Source organism: Salvelinus sp. IW2-2015, unplaced genomic scaffold (genome assembly GCF_002910315.2).
Source record: "Salvelinus sp. IW2-2015 unplaced genomic scaffold, ASM291031v2 Un_scaffold1961, whole genome shotgun sequence".
NCBI classification, from domain to species: domain Eukaryota; kingdom Metazoa; phylum Chordata; class Actinopteri; order Salmoniformes; family Salmonidae; genus Salvelinus; species Salvelinus sp. IW2-2015.
Genome location: NW_019943314.1, coordinates 162964 through 181826, shown reverse-complemented (window position 1 = coordinate 181826; position 18863 = coordinate 162964). Strand labels below are relative to the sequence as shown.

Sequence of the window (18863 nt, the reverse complement as noted above, 5' to 3'; positions counted from 1 at the left end):
CAAACAATCTGTTTCCTTCCATTTGGGACTTATTTTATTGTACCGATCAACAACATTTGCATAATAGTAGCTTCTGTGCGTTCTCTTTAACCAGTAATGACATCATTTACGAGGCAGTCAATTCGCTGAGGCAATAGATCATTATTGTGAGAGACGTGAGAGAGAAACTGAATAAGTGAATGAATAAAGTTGTTGGGGCAATCAGCTTTAAAATGAGCATATTTTACATTATGGTTTGCATATCACAAACAAAGTACAAGGGTAGCGAATTGATGTTATTTTTTAGCTGTCAGCTAGCAGGGAAAGTTAGCCTACAAAGATGGAAGCTAGCGGTATCTTCTTCCATTGTAAAGTGTTGTAGCCTGTAGGGACATTGTTTTGTGAACAGGAATGAACAGTTTCTACATGCAGCGTAATATTATTCAAATGTGTTAACTTCTGGGCAGCATGAGTGGGGAGCTAACATGGTACAGTCCAGACTCCCAGGCTAGCAGTGAGTTAGTGGAGCTAACATGGTACAGTCCAGACTCCCAGGCTAGCAGTGAGTTAGGGGAGCTAACATGGTACAGTCCAGACTCCCAGGCTAGCAGTGAGTTAGTGGAGCTAACATGGTACAGCCCAGACTCCCAGGCTAGCAGTGAGTTAGTGAAGCTAACATGATGCAGCCCAGACTCCCAGGCTAGCAGTGAGTTAGTGAAGCTAACATGATGCAGCCCAGACTCCCAGGCTAGCAGTGAGTTAGTGGATCAGGCAGGTTGCGCTTGATCCCTGAGACACATCTACCGAAAGCAACACATTCTATTACCGAACCATTTTTCATGATCTAGTATCGAAAAAGTACATAACTTTCGGTATACCGTGTAACACTAGTATGTCCTGTGTGTGTGTGTGTGTGTGTGTTAGACGAGTGTGAGCCATCTCACCCGTCTCAGTAGGCTGGGTCTTGACAGATGGTGCCACCACGGCCAGTGACCTGCCCATAGACGTCCCCCCTCCCCGGAGGTGTGTGAGAGTGCTGGAGCCGGCGAGGAGGCGGGGGGTGAGGGGGCTGGCCGTGGAGGAGTCAGAGTCGTGGACCGTCAAACAGCTGATCACGTTAGTCCTCTGAGCCGGACCACAGCTGTTAAACAGACGAACACAGAGATTCATACATTTAGAGACATACATTAAGAGATACAGTACCAGTCAAAAGTTTGGACACACCTACTAATTCAAGGGTTTTTCTTTATTTTACTATTTTCTACATTGTAGAATAATAGTGAAGACATTGAAACTATGAAATAACACATATGGAATCATGTAGTAACCCAAAAAGTTTTAAACAAATCAAAATATATTTTATATTTGAGATTCTTCAAAGTAGKCACTCTTTGCCTTGATGACAGCTTTGCACACTCTTGGCATTCTCTCAACCAACTTCACCTGGAATGCTTTTCCAACAGTCTTCAAGGAGTTCCCACAAATGCTGAGCACTTYTTGGCTGCTTTTCCTTCACTCTGCGGTCCAACTCATCCCAAACCATCTCAACTGGGTTGAGTTTGGGTAATTTGTGGAGGCCAGGTCATCTGATGCAGCACTCCATCTCTCTCCTTCTTAGTCAAATAGCTGTTACACAGCCTGGAGGTGTGTTGAGTCATTGTCCTGTTGAAAAACAAATGATAGTCCCACTAAGCGCAAACCAGATGGGATGGCATATCGCTGCAGAATGCTGTGGTAGCCATGCTGGTTTAGTGTGCCTTGAATTCTAAATAAATCACGGACAGTGTCACCAGCAAAGCACCCCCACTCCTCCTCCTCCATGCTTCATGGTGGGACCAACAACTCCTCCTCRATGCTTCAGGGTGGGATCCACACATGCGGAGATCATCCGTTCACCTAATCTGCGTCTCACAAAGACACGGCAGTTGGAACCACAAATCTCTAATTTGTCCTCATCAGACCAGAGGACTGATTTCCACTGGTCTAATGTTCATTGCTCATGTTTCTTGGCCCAAGCAAGTCTCTTCTTATTGGTGTCCTTTAGAAGTGGTTTCTTTGCAGCAATTCGACCATGAAGGTCTGATTCACGCAGTCCCCTCTGAACAGTTGATGTTGAGATGTGTCTGTTACTTGAACTCCGTGAAGCATTTATTTGGGCTGGTAACTCTAATGAACGTATCCTCTGGCTCTTCCTTTCAGTCAGTTTCATCATAGCGCTTGATGATTCTTGCAACTGCACTTGAAGAAACTTTCAAAGTTCTTGAAATGTTCCGGATTGACTAACCTTCATGTCTTAAAGTAATGATGGACTGTCATTTCTCTTTGCTTATTTGAGCTTTTCTTGCCATAATAATTCTTTTTTTCTATTGAACCTTTATGTAACTAGGCAAGTCAGTTAAGAACTCTTATTTACAATGAAGGACTAACCCAGACGACGCTGGGCCAATTGTACGCCGCCCTATTGGACTCCCAAACACGGCCGGTTGTGATACAGCCTGGATGGCTTCGGATAGAAGCTGTTGAGGAGCCTTTTGGTCCTAGACTTGGCGCTCCGGTACCGCTTATCGTGCGGTAGCAGAGAGAACAGTCTATAACTTGGGTGACTGGAGTCTCTGACAATTTTATGGGTTTTCCTCTGACACCGCCTATTGTATAGGTCCTGGGTGGCAGGAAGCTAGACCCCAGTGATGTACTGGGCCGTTCGCACTACCCTCTGTAGTGCCTTACAGTTAGATGCCGAGCAGTTGACATACCAGGCGGTGATGCAACCTGTCAGGATGCTCTCGATGATGCAGCTGTAGAACCTTTTGAGGATCTGGGGACCCATGCCAAATCTTTTCAGTCTCCTGAGAGGGAAAAGGTTTTGTCGTGCCCTCTTCACGACTGTCTTGGTATGTTTGGACATGATAGTTGTTGGTGATGTGGACACCCAAGGACCTTGAAACTCCAACCCGCGCTCCACTGCAAGCCCCGTCTATGTTTAATGAGGGCCTGTTCGGCCCCTTTTCCTGTAGTCCACGATCATCTCCTTTTGTCTTGATCACGTTGAGGGAGAGGTTGTTGTCCTGGCACCACACTGCCAGGTCTCTGATCTCCCTATAGGCTGTCTCTTTCGTCGTTGGTGATCAGGCCCACCATTGTTGTGTCGTCAGCAAACTTAATGATGGTGATGGAGTCGTGTTTGGCCCTGCAGTCCGTGGGTGACCAGGGAATACAGGAGGGGATAATCACATCACCCTGAGGGCTCCAGTGTTGAGGATCAGCGTGCAGACGTAATTACCTAATACCTTCGACAAACCGGTGCCCCGCACAATGACTCTGTACCGGTACCCCTCCTGTATATAGCCTTGATATTGTTATTTACTGCTGCTCTTTAATTTTTTTGGGGGGTATTTTTTTTCTTAAAACAGCATTGTTGGTTAAGGGCTTTGTAAATAAGCATTTCACCTGTTGTATTCGGCGCATGTGACAAATTTTGACAATGTAGAAAATAGTCAAAAATAAAGAAAACCTCTGGAATGAGTAGGTGTGTCCAAACTTTTGACTGGTACGTACATTAGAAACATACATTAGATTCATAGCAACAACAGAAATAAAGATGGTGGATGGTGGTGGATAGGATGATCAATTCTAGTCCATTCAGATGTTTTAGGAAAACTTTAATAATTGTTTTACCATCATTTGTGGATGACCTATGCTCCTCACTGAATTAAAGGGTTTAATTCAAGTTAAGTCAGTGAAATTGTTGCATATCAACAGAGATTAGTTAGGCTCGATGATAGTTTTGATAGGCTATCATCTGCAAACCATCTATAAAGGAACTGTCCACAATAAACCAACAGTTGTTTGTGATTGGAGAACACACACAGGAATATGACCTCACCTGGCGGGGTGGAACTTCCTCTCGTCTTCCTCGTCTGAGTCGCTGTGGATGGTGATGACACTGACCGCCGGGCTGGGCGTGTCTGAGATGATGATTGGCTGAGAGAGAGCTGCCACACTGCAGGTGGGCGGAGCCAGCATGGCGTTGGTGAGCAGCGGCACACCAGACACACCCCTGGATACACACACGCAGGGATAAGAAACGTACTTAGGTACACACTAGTTGATAACTGTTACTATATAGTTGATTGTAACTAGTTGATAACTGTAACTAGTTGATAACTGTAACTAGTTGATAACTGTAACTAGTTGATAACTGTAACTATATAGTTGATAACTGTAACTAGTTAATAACTGTTATTAGTTGTTGTGCCACGATCTATCCATAGCCTTTCTCTTCCAGTCAGTTGTACCTGGTGGTTCTGTTGTTGCCGCGACGACCCTTGGCCCTCTTCCCCGCTCCGCTCCTCTCCTGCTGTGACCTCTGGGTGGCCTGACCCCGGCTAGGGTCAAAGGTCGATTGACTCTGCTGCAGTACTCCCCTGTACTGAGACCCCCTACACACACCACACACACATCTGAGTACCCCTGCTTTTCTTCAGACCTGGGTTTCAAATACTGTTTCTGTGCCTGTGAGTTTGCCTGGCTTAAATCAACCAATAGAAAAGTCCCAAAACCGCAAACCCCACCCATCTGGCACTCCAGGCAGAGAAGTAAACGCTCAAAGTTTTTTAATATTTTTGTTTCTCTTTTTCTGGGATAGTTACACCCTGACATGATCTGGGTAATAATCCTATTGATGGACTGACTTCTGTTCCCTTATATAAAGAGGTCTATTCTGACAGACAGCTATGTAACCATGGTGATAACCATACCTCCAGCTGTTTGTGTGCTGGGCTGTGTCCGGAAGGAGCGTCTCTACGGGAGACTCCGCYACAACCGTCTGGTGGGAGGAGCCGTGGATGGCCACGCCAGGAACCTGCTGCCATGACGACGGGATGAGGATCTGCTGGGTGCCGGCGGGCCAAGCCTGCTACAGAGAACACACACACACATAAACCAGTTAGCATTCATTCCAGTGTATATCTGTAATATCACATGAAAGCAGTGCCTGGTCAGAATTGTCCAGAAGAGCCGATGAGTCAACCTGGAGCTAGTAATCAATGTCAGCAAGAGGGATGAATATTTTACAAATGTTTCATCCCGAGAATAAATCACTTTTCTCCCAGGTAACCCAGTATTTCCCGCCAAAACTGTAAGTGTCCTTGGAAAAGCTTTATAAAGCATATAAATTGGCCTATATCTGTATTTGATTAGAGCTTTGATTGAAAATTCTAGCCTGATTTTATGATCTCTACATTAACAACATTTAAAGGAAATCCAAGACCAAACGATTATGCCGTTATCTAAGACGTATATAATATATGTAGGCCGTCATTGTAAATAAGAATTTGTTCTTAACTCACTTGCTTAGTTAAATAAATAAAAAACGCACAACAGAAAATCCAATATAATATAGATATGTGGTTGTAGAGTAGTGGTCTGAGGGAACACACTTAATGTGTTGTGAAAAGTGTTTTGAAATGTAATGTAGTAATATTTTAAATTATATATAAGTTCCTTAATGTTGATGGACCCCAGGAAGAGTAGCTGCTGCCTTGACAGGAACTAATGGGGATCCATAATAAACCCCAGGGAGAGTAGCTGCTGCCTTGACAGGAACTAATGGGGATCCTTAATAAACCCCAGGAAGAGTAGCTGCTGCCTTGGCAGGAACTAATGAGGATTCATAATAAACCCCAGGAAGAGTAGCTGCTGTCTTGGCAGGAACTAATGGGGATCCATAATAAACCCCAGGAAGAGTAGCTGCTGCCTTGGCAGGAACTAATGGGGATCCATAATAATTTCCAATACCAGACTCTTATGATTGCTAAATACTGCACAATTTAAACACCAATCCCCCTTCCCCAAAACACGTGTAAATATTGGACGATAAACTGTGCCTTCCTGTATTATACTGATGCTCAAATGTTTATTATTTTCTTCTGAGACATTTACTTTATGTTGGTATTCTTATATTTTTTATTATTTGTTGTTGTTGCATCGTCCAGAAGGAATCTGTATGTAAGCATTTGGTTGGACGATGCATAGCATGCCTATCCTGTACATACGACTAATAAAACTTAAAACTTAGAGGTGAGTTAGTTACTGATTAGGCAAAGAGAGAGAGAGAGACAGAGAGAGACGGACAGAGAGAGACGGAGAGACAGAAAGAGAGACGGACAGAGACACAGAGAGACAGAGACGGAGAGAGAGACACGGAGAGAGAAAGAGACGGAGAGAGAGAGAGAGAGACGGAGCTATATGGCTGCTGACTAGCTCTCCACATCACCGATGTCATGGGAGTCTGGGAGCTGATAAACTGGACAACTACATCCAACAAGAAAGGAAGGACGGAGGGATACACTAACTAGAACCTTCTCCTGATCGCGGTGCCAATACCGTTGAGCTGAAAGGAAAGGCGAAGAATGGGTCGAGCTGTTAAGGAAAGATGTGTCTTAGCCGGTGTCTCCTTTAGGGAAAAGAGATGAGAGGAAGGAGGGGGGAGAGGGGGAACAAGCAACCACAGGAGGCTTCAAGTAAAGTGAAGACAGGCTTCTGTGCTGAGGACATCATGCCTCCATGTCCTCAGCACAGTAGAACTACAGAAAGGAGGGGAAGAGGGTGTGTGTAGGCGCCACCGCACTGCAAGAGAGAGGAAATGACAGACTGAGAAAAAGGAAACGGGGACAGAGAGAGTAAAAGGTAAGAGCAGACGATATCAAGTGAGACACGCGAACAGGGACGAGGACAGGGATCGCTAGGAGTGGGACAGAGAACGAGAGGGAAGAGCTAATCGATGTAGAGACGGATACAGGTAGGGCGCGAAGAGGTCAGAGCCCGGGTCTCAGACGTGAGACCGGTATCGGGTAGGGCCGAGACAGGGTAAGAGACAGGATTAGGTCGAAGGAAGGTAGAGACAGAGATAATCAGAGTAGAACAGAGAAGAGGACAGGATCAGAGTAGAGAGAGTAGAGGACAGAGATAATCGAAGAGAAAGAGAAGAGGTAGAGACAGGGATAGAACGAGTAGAGCAGAGATTCATGCAAGAGGTAAGAGACAGAGTAATCAGAGTAGAGACAGAGAAAGGGAGAGACAGGGATATCAGAGTAGACAGAGACGAGGTAGAGACAGAGATAATCAGAGTAGAGACAGAGAAGAGGGAGAGACGGATATCAGGTAGAGACAGAGAAGAGGTAGGTAGAGAGGATAATCAGTAGAGACAGAGAAGAGTAAGAGACAGGATAATCAGAGTAGAGACGGATAATCAGAGTGAGAAGAGGTAGAACAGAGTAATCTAAGGAGTAGAGACAGAGATAATCAGAGTAGAGAGAGGTAAGGACAGGATATAGAGACAGAGATAATCGAGGTAGAGACAGAGCAAGAGTAGAGACAGGATAGAGTGGCAGAGAAAGCAGTACAGGGGAGAGCAGAGATCGAGTGAGACGAGAAAGAGGAAGGACAGTAATAGAGTAGAGCAGAGAATCAGATAGAGACGAAAGAGGTAGAGACAGAGATAATCAGAGTAGAGAGAGAAGAGGTAAGAGACGAGGGATAATCAGAGTAGAGAAGAGAAAGAGGTAGAGACAGAGTAATCGCGTAGAGACAAGAGTAGGAGGGACAGAGAGAGGTAAGCAGACAGGGCGATAATCAGAGTAGAGACAGAGCAAAGCAGGTAGAGACAGGGATAAAGGTAGAGCAGAGATATCAGCGAGTAGAGAAGGAGTAAGACCGGTAGAGACAGAGATAATCAGAGTAGAGACAAGAGAAAGAGGTAAGAGACAGAGATAATCAGAGTAGAGACAGGGATAATCAGAGTAGAGACAGAGAAAGAGGTAAGAGACAGAGATATCAGACGTACGACAGAGATATCGAGTCAGGAGAGGTAAGAGACAGGTAATCGAGGACGAGATAATCAGAGTAAGACGGAAAGAGGTAGAGACAGAGATAATCGTAGAGTCAGAGTATATCGAGTAGGAAGAGGTAAGGAGACGGGATAATCAGAGAGACAGAGATATTCAGGTAGAGACAGGAGGGTAGACAGAGTATCAGGTAGAGGACGAGGACAGTAGAGAAGAGAGTAAAGAGACAGAGATAACCGAGTAGAGAAAAGAGGTAAGAGACAGGGATAATCAGGTAGGACAGAGAAGAGTAGGAGAGCGAGTAATCAGAGTAGAGACAGAGAAAGAGGTAAGAGACAGAGATAATCCGTAGAGACAGAGATAATCAGAGTAGAGACGGACATTATTGAAGGGTGAGTAAGAGGGTTGAATGCGTGTGAGCGAGGAGGAGGGGAGAACTGTGGGGTGTGTGTGTATTTTACCAGCACGGTGGCAGTGTGCCGGCAGAGTGGGGTGGCCGGCATCACAGCCAGCCCAGGGGAACAGGTACTGGGGGACTACGCCAGCTACTGTGGGGGGTGGGGGTGGAGGGTGGCCACCATCGGGTGTGCAGGAGCCCTGGGGGGGGGGGGTCAGGAAAGGTGGGGGTTAAATAGTTGGCAGAGACTCTCTTTCTCGGGTGATGACACCTCATTCTTTCGACTGTGGAAGCTGTCAAGGTAATGCGATGGTCGATGGACGGGAGAAGAGGAGTATTAGCCCAACTCCACACTTTCAACGGAATATAATGTTCTAGATTCTTCTGAGCTACAGGACCTGGAGTTCTCAGACACAGACAGACAGACGACAGACGACAGACGACACAGCAGACAGCAGCGACGGACGTACCTGTGTGAGCATGGCAGGCTGCAGCTGCAGTGGCTGTGTTGTTGGTTCTGGTTCACTATGGGGGCTGAACTGTTCATCCTCACTGGGAAACTAGAGCTCTTATTGGTGACGGAGACCTGCAGACAGAGGAACAGCCAATCAGTGACCCACCACCATGACTCACAAGTGTTACTAAGTCCCAAGTCATTCAGACGTACAGTTGAAGTCGGAAGTTTACATACACATTAGCCAAATACATTTAAACTCAGTTTTTCACAATTCCTGACATTAATCCTAGTAAAAATTCCAACTCTTAGGTCAGTTAGGATCCACTATTTGAATGTTATGTCAGAATAGTGGAGAGAATGATGTATTTCAGCTTTCATCCCAGTGGGTCAAAAGTTTCATACACTCAATTAGTTATGTTGCATTGCCTTTAAATTGTTTACTTGGGTCCACCGTTTCGGGTCCTTCCACAAGCTTCCCACATAAGTTGGGTGAATTTTGGCACATTCCTCCTCACAGAGCTGGTTAACTGAGTCAGGTTTGTAGGGCTCCTTGTTCGCACACCAATTTTTCAGTTCTGCCCACACATTTTCGATAGGGTGAGGTCCGGGCTTTGTGATGGCCACTCCAATACCTTGACTTTGTTGTCCTTAAGCCATTTAGCCACAACTTTGGAAGTATGCTTGGGGTCATTGTCCATTTGGAAGACCCATTTGCAACCAAGCTTTAACTTCCTGACTGATGTCTTGAGATGGTGCTTCAAATATCCACATAATTTTCCTCACTGATGCCATCTATTTTGTGAAGTGCACCAGTCTCCTGCAGCACCCCTCAGATGCTGCCACCCCCGTGCTTCACGGTTGGGGTGTGTTCTTCGGCTTGCAAGCTCCCCCTTTTTCCTCCAAACTTAACAATGGTCTTATGGCCAACAGTTCATATTTTTTTTCCAGACCAGAGGACATTTCTCCAAAAAGTACGATCTTGTCCCCATGTGCAGTTCAGCCGTAGTCTGGCTTTTTTATGGCGGTTTTGGAGCAGTGGCTTCTTCCTTGCTGAGCTGCCTTTCAGGTTATGTCGATATAGGACTCGTTTTACTGTGGATAGATACTTTTGTACCTGTTTCCTCCAGCATCTTCCACAGGTCCTTTGCTGTTTTTCTGGGATTGATTTGCACTTTTCGCACCAAAGTACGTTCATCTCTAGGAGACAGAATGCGTCTCCTTCCTGAGCGGTATGACGGCTGCGTTGTCCCATGGTGTTTATCTTGTGTACTATTGTTTATACAGATGACATGGTACCTTCAGGCATTTGGAAATTGCTCCCAGGATGAACCAGACCTGTGGAGGTCTACAATTTTTCTTCTGAGGTCTTGGCTGATTTTTTTTGATTTTCCATGTTCAAGCAAAGAGGCACTGAGTTTAAAGGTAGGCCTTGAAATACATCCACAGGTACACCTCCAATTGACGTCAATTAGCCTATCAGAAGCTTCTAAAGCTATGACATAATTTTCTGGAACTTCCCAAGCTGTTTAAAGGAACAGTCAACTTAGTGTATGTAAACTTCTGACCCACTGGAATTGTGATACAGTGAATTATAAGTGAAATAATCTGTCTGTAAACAATTGTTGGAAAAATGACTTGTGCCATGCACAAAGTAGATGTCCTAACCGACTTGCCAAAACTATACGTATCTAGATGGGCTCCGATACAATACAGGAACGATACGTTTTAGTTTGAAACGATTCGGTGGGATTCGGTTTGATTACAGAATGAATCGATGCGACTCGGTTCGATACGATTCGATGCACTAACATTTGGTGCATAAACACACTCATTTTCCATTATAAATGAAAATCTGCTGCTGATGGAACTCATGAGCTGAATGTCTCTGAGCTGAATGTCTCTGAGCTGGATCTGTCTGAGCTGGATCTCTCTGAGCTGGATCTCTCTGAGCTGGATCTGTCTGAGCTGGGCCTCTCTGAGCTGGATCTGTCTGAGCTGGATCTGTCTGAGCAGGGCCTCGCTGAGTTGGGCCTCTCTGAGCTGGATCTCTCTGAGCTGAATGTCTCTGAGCTGAATGTCTCTGAGCTGAATGTCTCTGAGCTGGGCCTCTGAGCTGGATCTCTCTGAGCTGGGCCTCTCTGAGCTGGATCTCTCTGAGCTGGGCCTCTCTGAGCTGGATCTCTCTGAACTGTCTGTGAACAAAAATAAACGCAACATACAACAATTTCAAAGATTTGACTTGTCCAATAAGAAACACAAATTTAAATATCCAGTTGAAAACATGATCCTGAACAATGTGTCCTATAAAACATAAAGAACGCAGATTAAGCCATAAAATAGCACAAACAGATCTGGCACCAGGGTAGTTAATTTATATGCTGTTATAATAGGAAGTATTCATATTTTATTTTACCCCCTTTCCCCCGCTAATTCCAATTACGATCTTGTCTCATCGCTGCAACTCCCCAACGGGCTCGAGGGAGACGCGACGGTGGAGTCATGCGTCCTCTGGACCCGTCTAATCGCGCTCCTTAACACCCGCCAGCTTAACCCGGAAGGCCAGCCGCACCAACGTGTCGGAGGAAAACACAGTTCAACTGGCGACTGGGGGTCAGCCCGCAGGCACCCGGCCCTCCACAAGGAGTCGCTAGAACGGCCAAACCCTCCCATAACCCCGGACGAAGCTGGGCCAATTGCGCTCCGTCCTATGGGACTCCCGGCAACGGCCGGTTGTGGCACAGCCTGGGAATGAACCCGGATCTGTAGTAACGCCTCTAGACAACTGCGCCACATGGGAGGCCCATAAGTATTCCTCTTACCCTCTATGGTGGACGGTAGATCATATTTTTGGGACATGTTCGGGAAAACACTTAAATAATCGTCCCATCCCCTCCAAGTCGGAGGACTTGGACTTCCCTTTAGTCCTCTTATGAACTCAACCCGTCGTCTCATAACATCATAGTGATTGGCTCTTACCCTGAATGGTGTTTGGTGGGCAGACGATGAGAGTCTGCTGGAAAGGCTCAGTCTGGCAGGCCAGGCCGGTGGGGCGTGCCTGCAGGGGGACACTCTGTTGGGCCAGCCCAGGGATGTTGATGGTGGCCTGTTGGTACAGGGCTGGCTGGTAGTTCATGAGAGGAACAGCGCCCCCTGCTGACGGGACCTGTTGGTTGACGTTCATTTAGAGTTCCGCTACTGGTCAGTCGGACGGAAGTTGGAACAAACTGTTTTGTCCAGGCCATTTTGTTCATAGATCTGGACCCATAATTCTAAAGAGCCTGAGAGTACACATGCTGATCTAGGATCAGATCCCACTTGTCGATATAATATAATATATATAATATATATAATCCTATTCATTATGATCTCAAAAGGCAAAGCTGATCCTAAAATCGCCACTCATTGATACAGCTTGCCCCTGGTGACTTGCACTGTGTGTGTGTGTGTGTGTGTGTGTGTGTGTGTGTGTGTGTGTGTGTGTGCGTGTGTACCTGGTTGTGCTGGCTCAGCTGGCTGCTGAAGGTGACAGTGAGGTTGCCGGCGGCAGCACTAGGAAGAGTGTTGGTGGAGAAGAGAGTTTTGTTGTTGTCGAACGATGAGCTCCTATGTTTACAGAGTTCCATGTTCTGGAAGCAAGACTTCACACTGCAAGGGGTGAGAAACAAATAATCAATCTATTGTTCCGTCAAATAATTTAATCAATCGATCAAACAATTACATTTCACCCACAGAGGGAAAATTCGAATCGTGACCCCCCCCCCACCACAACCCAAACATTATTTCACACCACAGACAGGTGTACGTACTGGGAGCTGTGAGGGAAGTCCAGCAGGTGACTCATGGTGACGAAGGGATGACCCAGCGTCTTAGTGGGCGTGATCCTCTTGTCAGCGTCCAATCGAAGCATCCGCTTCAGCAGGTCGATGAATTCCCGCCTGTCAGCTTTCTCCGCAAGCATGTCCGTCCCCTCCAGGTGAGACGATAGGTTGACCTGCACCAGGAGGAAGTGATGCAACAGGAGGAAGTCAGGTTGGATGAACATGTCGCTGGAAAGATCTATTTTCAGTTTAGGATTATCTAATTGTTAAAGTTAGGATTTGGGGAGAGGGAGTAGAGGAAAAGCAGAATCAATGAATTAGCCAGKAAACTTGCCTAAATGTTCAGAAATAACTTGTTGATTTAAAAAAATGATTAAATCGTATGTACATTACGTCGGTACATTTCTTGCACTAAAAACACGCGCCTTGACTTACTAGCACCGACGTTGTATAATAGCTTCTTTATTGAGTTACGTTTCGACTTCACGTTTCCATCCCAACCATTTCATGTGGATTAATTTACCTGGCGCGTGAAAAAAGTCACGACCGGGCTGATGGAAACATGAGATGTCTGTACAATTTTATAAATGCATACAGACAATTTGTTCATTCGACATGGTGGAATATTTTTATGTTTTTAAAATTAATTATTAATAATTCAAAATATTGCTGTTTGAAGCTGGTGTACAAAACCAATAGTAAACATTTTCTAAAACTAAATTTAAGAATGGTGAGCATAGAAATAGCACACATAGAACAGATCTACTGCTTCTTAGACTTGATTTCAATGAGAATGACAGATCTATAACTCCCATTTCTATGTGAATTGGGTGTCCCCGAAAAAGTGACATATTGCACATTATTGCAACATGACTACAATGGTCAAATGTAAACGCAACATAACTGCATCTTAAGGGGTTACTGTAGAATGTACAGTATAGAAGAGGACTGGCCACCCCTCGGAGCCTGGTTCCTCTCCACCCGGTACAGCCAGAAGAGGACTGGCCACCCCTCGGAGCCTGGTTCCTCTCCACCCGGTACAGCCAGAAGAGGACTGGCCACCCATCGGAGCCTGGTTCCTCTCCACCCGGTACAGCCAGAAGAGGACTGGCAACCCCTCGGAGCCTGGTTCCTCTCCACCGGGTACAGCCAGAAGAGGACTGGCAACCCCTCGGAGCCTGGTTCCTCTCTAGGTTTCTTCTTAATTTCTTGCCTTTTAGGGAATTTTTGGCCACTGTGTGTGCCTCTGCATTGCGTGCTCGTTGGGGTTTTCGGCTGGGTATCGGTAAAGCACTTTGTGACAACTTTGTTTCCAAAATAATAATCCTGTGGTATACTACGAAGCAAGCTAGATCTAGTCAGGCTTTTATAAAGCTAGCCAGCTTCAGTTAGCTTCACATTGCAGCTCAGGCTTCATCCGTACCTCGACGGTGGATATCGGTCGTCTTTTAACTGCGCGTGAATGCCAACTCTTCACTGCGACAACGCTGAACCATCGGCGAGTCAGTACCACGTTTTAATTCTTGCAAACTCAGCAGGCTATGGCTGTGAACTAGGCTTTTAAAAGTGTAGTCTTCATTTTATTACTTTATCATTAATGCCGTCTTTGTTGTGCTTACCAATGCACACAGCACCTTTTTCCTCCACTCATATCAATAAAATCATTTTATAAAATCATATAAATGTTTTCCTGAACTTTCAAATGCATCCCATCATTAGTAAATGGTATTTTAATATAATTACAAAAAAAATGTACACCATTTTCTTTTACAAAAAACATTTGATTAATTAAATATGTAAAAATCGGTCATCTTTCTTGAAGGGGATGACGACACAATCTTTACGCCAGGGATGGAATGTGGTCCTCAACTCGCAGCTCAGACACTTCATTCAGGGTAAGTGGAGTTAGCCGTGAGATCGCCTGCCCCGTAGCAGGTTAGTTCTGAAGGATACGTTGCCAATGGAAACTAACCTAGCTAAAAGCTGAGCCACTTTCGTGATATCGGTTATCCCGAGTTGAAAGTCAGTTGACCAAAGTTACCTCACCAACTCCTCGGACCTGCTTTCTAGTAATACCCCTTAAGTTTCTCGCGAAAAATATATATATATATATATTTTTTTATCTCAACGAGACTAACCTGGTTAAATAAAGGTTAAGTAAAACAAAATGGCGGATGTGAAAAGAGGGTTTATAAACATAAATGTGACATACTAGATGACGTCATATAGCGAACCGACCTGCATCATGTCGTCCAGACAGTTGAAGATGTATTTACGGGCCTCCTTCGACTTGATGCCCATCTCAGCCTCGTGGTCCGAAGGGGCCTATTGAACAGACACATCAGGAATGTTACACTTGTTGTTATCACCAAAATACTTAATAAATAATTAATTATAATTAATTAATTAATTAAAATAATAATGAAGTGCCTAGGAAAAACGTACGTTTCTATCTGCCCATGAACCCCACTAAAAGCCCTGTTCACAGCAGTGTGTTGAGATCCATGTGCTGATTCTGGCAGGAACAGCTAGGTGAACGTTCAAAATGGTAACCTATTCCCAATGTAGTGCACTACTGTTGACCAGGGCTCTGTAGTGCACTACTGTTGACCAGGGCTCTGTAGTGCACTACTGTTGACCAGGGCTCTGTAAGTGCACTACATGTTGACCAGGGCTCTGGAGTCACTACTGTTGACCAGGGCTCTGTAGTGTGTCACTACTGTTGACCAGGGCTCTGTAGTGGCACTACTGTTGACCAGGGCTCTGTAGTGCACTACTGGTTGACCAGGGCTCTGTAGATACACTACTGTTGACCAGGGCTCTGTAGTGCACTACTGTTGACCAGGGCTCTGTAGTGCACTACTGTTGACCAGGCGTCTGTAGTGCACTACTGTTGACCAGGGCTCTGAAGTGCACTACTGTTGACGGGGCTCTGTAGTGCACTACTGCTGTTGACCAGGGCTCTTGTAGTACACTACTGTTGACCAGGGCTCTGTAGTCACTACTGTTGACCAGGGCTCTGAAGTACACTACTGTTGACCAGGGCTCTGAAGTACACTACTGTTGACCAGGCTCTGTAGTGCACTACTGTTGACCAGGGCTCTGGTAGTACACTACTGTTGACCAGGGCTCTGTAGATACACGCTACTGTTTGACCAGGGCTACTAGAAGTACACTACTGATTGACCAGGGCTCCGAGAGGACATAAGTGTGTCATTTGGACTCAGAGTAGGTATATCCTGACTAAATCAGATTGTTACAAGCAGAGCCAAGAAGTGTACTATAGATACTACTGATAGATGGAGTCAGGTGTACTGTAATACCTTTGATCATCCGAGAGGATAGATAAGGAGTCAGGTGTCGTAATACCTTGATCATCCAGCAGGAGGATTAGATGAGTCAGGTGTACTGTAACACCTTGATCATCCACGAGAGGATAGATGGAGTCAGGTTGTACTGTAATACCTTGATCATCCAGAAGAGGATAGATGGAGTCAGGTGTACTGTAATACCTTGATCATCCAGAGAGGATAGATGGAGGTCAGGTGTACTGAAATAGCTTGATCATCCAGAGAGGAATAGAATGGAGTCAGGTGTACTGTATGACCTTGATCATCCAGAGAGGATAGATGGAGTCAGGTGTACCTGTAATACTTTGATCATCCAGAGATGATAGATGTGAGTCAGGTGTACTGTAATACCTTGATTCATCCAGAGAGGATAGATGGAGTCAGGTGTACTGGTAATACCTTGATAGGTTGTACTGTAATACCTTGATCATCCAGAGGGATAGATGGAGTCAGGTGTACTGTAAATACCTTGATCATCCAGAGAGGATAGATGGAGTCAGGTGGTACTGTAATTACCTCTTGACCTATCCCAGAGAGGATAGATGGAGTCAGGGGTACTGTAATACCTTGATCATCCAGAGAGGATAGATGGGAGTCAGGTGTGTACTGTAATACCTTGACCATCCAGAGAGGATAGATGGAGTCAGGTGTAGCTGTAATACCTTGACCATCCAGAAGAGGATAGATGGAGTCAGTGTGTACTGTATACCTTGATCATCGCAGAGGAGGATATATTTTTTTTTTTATTTTTTAATTTGAGATTCTTGCAAAGTAGCACTCTTTGCCTTGATGACAGCGTTGCACACTCTTGGCATTCTTCTCAACCAGTAGTCACCTGGAATGTATTTTAATAAACAGTTGTGCCTTGTTTAAAAGTTAATTTGTGGAATTTCATTCCTTCTAATGCGTTTGAGCCAATCAGTTGTGTGTGTGACAAGGTAGTGGTGGTATACAGAAGATAGTCCTATTTGGTAAAAGACCAAGTCCATATTATGGCAAGAACAGCTCAAATAAGCAAAGAGAAAACGACAGTCCATCATTACTTTAAGACATGGAAGGTCAGTCATATGGAACATTTCAAGAACTTTGAAAGTTTCTTCGCAAAAACAATCAAGCGCTATGATGAACTGGCTCACATGAGGACCACCACAGGAAAGGAAGACCCAGAGTTACCTCTGCTGCAGAGGATAAGTTCATTAGGTTTACCAGCCCTCAGAAATTGCGCCCAAATAATGCTTCACAGAGTTCAAGTAACAGACACATCTCAACATCAACTGTTCAGAGGAGACAGTGTGAATCAGGTCTTCATGGTCGATTTGCTACAAAGAAACCACTACTAAAGGACCACAAAAGTAGAGTAGAGACTTGCTTGGGCCAAGACACACGAGCAATGGACATTAGACGGTGGAAATCTGTCCTTTGGTCTGATGAGTCCAAATTGAGATTTAGGTTTCCACAGCTGTGTCTTTGTGATACGCAGATTAGGTGAACGGATGATCTCTGCATAGTGTGGTTCCCACCGTGAGAGCATGGAGGAGGAGGTGTGATGGTGCTTTGCTGGTGACACTGTCAGTGATTTATTTAGAATTCAAGCACACTTAACCAGCATGGCTACCACAGCAATACGCCATCCCATCTGGTCTGCGGCTTAGTGGGACTATCATTTTGTTTTTTTCAACAGGACAATAACCCAAAACACACCTCCGGGGATGTGTAAGAGCTATTTGACCAAGAAGGGAATGATGGTGCGCATCCGTGCGTGACGTCAGTGTGTCGTGTACTGGAAAAAGGTCCATACTTGATTCTCTCAGACGGGGTAGCTGGAGTCAGGTCCTCTCTTGAAGAAGCGGCTGGTCTTGGTGCCGGGCACTCAGCAGGTATCTCTGCAGGCAGACCCTGGTCTGAGAGAGTGTACCGGATTCAGTGGAGAGGAGAGGGAGGGGACATGTACAACTCCATTTAAAAGCATTTTAATAAAATATATGTGTTTGCTGTGTCTCTGTGTGTGTGTGTGGTGGTTCCTACCTGGTCGTACTCGAGGGCCCCGGTACAGGGGCCACCCAGGAACAGCTCGGCTATGACGCAGCCTAGAGACCACATATCTATAGCCTCACAGAACGGCAGACCAGGATGATCTCTGGAGCCCTGAGAGAACAATAACACGTCAAACCAACACACGTGATAACATGCTCGCACACTTAGTAGTAAGCAGTACATTGGGAAAGTGTTCTACTGTTGTGAAATAACCGCGTGTTTTTCTCCGAAGTCTCAGATTCTCCACCTGTGGATGGATTACTTACTTGTAATGTCTGATACACCTGTACCAGTCATCATGTATAGATTATCACCTGTACCAGTCATCATGTTATGAGTATACCTGTGACAATAAAAAAACCTCCGACGTCATCATGTTATATACATCTCTTACCAGTCAGATCAATGTAATACTATACCTACCTGTTATCCCAGTGGTCATTCATGTTTTAGTAACTATAGCTTTGTACCAGTCTCATGTTTAGATAACCAATCATGTTAACCATCTCTCATTCATGTTAATATAACCTGTACCAGTCATCATGTTATATAACCTGTACCAGTCATCATGTTGATACGAACCTGTTAGCGAGGTCATTTTGACATGTTTAGATTACACCGTACCAGTCACATCATGTTAGATACACCTGTACCAGTCATCATGTTAATACACTTCGCGTCATTAATACACTGCCTATGCATTTCTATACCCTTGTCCCAAGTTTCATCATGTTAGATAGTACCTGTAGCCAGTTCGATTCATGACCGTCATCATGTTACGTCCACGCTCACTCAACCATTACCTACTCCATGTTTAGTACCTGACATCATCATGTTAGATACACCTGTACAGTTCATCATGTTAGTACACCTTGTACCCAGCTCACTCAGTGTCTACGGATTTCTTGGACTAAGCCCCTGTTTCAACCGAGGGTCCTCCTGATTAGGACCTCCTCACACGCCTGTCACCATTGTCATTCGGTC

At 45.2% G+C, this 18863-nt stretch overlaps 2 long non-coding RNA genes and 1 pseudogene across 2 annotated transcripts; 2 read left to right on the top strand and 1 right to left on the bottom strand.

Annotated features, from left to right (window-relative positions):
• Nucleotides 1-18863, bottom strand: part of LOC112072559 (homeodomain-interacting protein kinase 1-like) — a 43433-nt pseudogene that overhangs the window by 3670 nt on the left and 20900 nt on the right.
• On the top strand, nt 3923-6054 carry LOC139024869 (uncharacterized). The gene is made up of 2 exons (XR_011476244.1): nt 3923-4009; nt 4265-6054. It is a non-coding gene; the product is annotated as an uncharacterized lncRNA (long non-coding RNA).
• On the top strand, nt 7239-8200 carry LOC139024868 (uncharacterized). The gene is made up of 4 exons (XR_011476243.1): nt 7239-7296; nt 7728-7796; nt 8077-8097; nt 8133-8200. It is a non-coding gene; the product is annotated as an uncharacterized lncRNA (long non-coding RNA).